Source organism: Dipodomys merriami, unplaced genomic scaffold (assembly GCF_024711535.1).
Source record: "Dipodomys merriami isolate MVZ:Mamm:240054 unplaced genomic scaffold, mDipMer1.0.p SCAF_370, whole genome shotgun sequence".
Lineage (NCBI taxonomy): Eukaryota > Metazoa > Chordata > Mammalia > Rodentia > Heteromyidae > Dipodomys > Dipodomys merriami.
This window is the reverse complement of record NW_027205271.1, coordinates 714,511-715,099: the sequence shown is the minus strand read 5'-3', so window position 1 is coordinate 715,099 and position 589 is coordinate 714,511. Positions and strand designations below refer to the sequence as shown.

Sequence of the window (589 nt, the reverse complement as noted above, 5' to 3'; positions counted from 1 at the left end):
TTGCATTCCATATAGAAAAAGTTTAAGATTCCTTTTTTTCCTAGGTCCTTGTCTTATTTTATTTCTTTGGGATAAAATGGCAATGTTAACTAATTTCAAGTTTTGTAACGATTATGATATGTAAAGGCCTTTCTCAGGTGAAGATTTAATATACTGATGTCAAACTAACCTTCAATTCTATGAATTACTTGTATTGTTACACTTGTATTTTTGTAATCAACTTTTTAATAACTGTTTTTCATTTCTTGCATTTGAAGAATGAAAAATATGGGATATTTCACGAATTTATATATCATCCTTCTGCAAGTGCCATGTTAATCTCTGTATTGTTGTCATTTGGGTAGACCTGCTGCTGAAACATGTAGTATCCTCTAAATTTAAGTACGTAATGATACAATCTTTATACAGGCATATATTCATGGTTGACTATTTATAACAAGGAACCCTTATTGTTCCTAAAAATGCTATTGGTCTTATTTCTCTAAAATTCTGTGTATAATGAAAAAAAAAAACTATTGTTGGTAGATTGCTAAAATTTGCAATTTTTTGTCAATGACTATTTTGTCGTTTTCATTTTAAATTTGAACAT

General features: G+C 28.0%; 1 pseudogene; it reads right to left on the bottom strand.

The window, feature by feature from the left end:
• Window positions 1–261: 261 nt before the first annotated feature.
• Window positions 262–361, bottom strand: LOC138804746 (U6 spliceosomal RNA; annotated as a pseudogene).
• Between the last annotated feature and the right edge of the window lie 228 nt (window positions 362–589).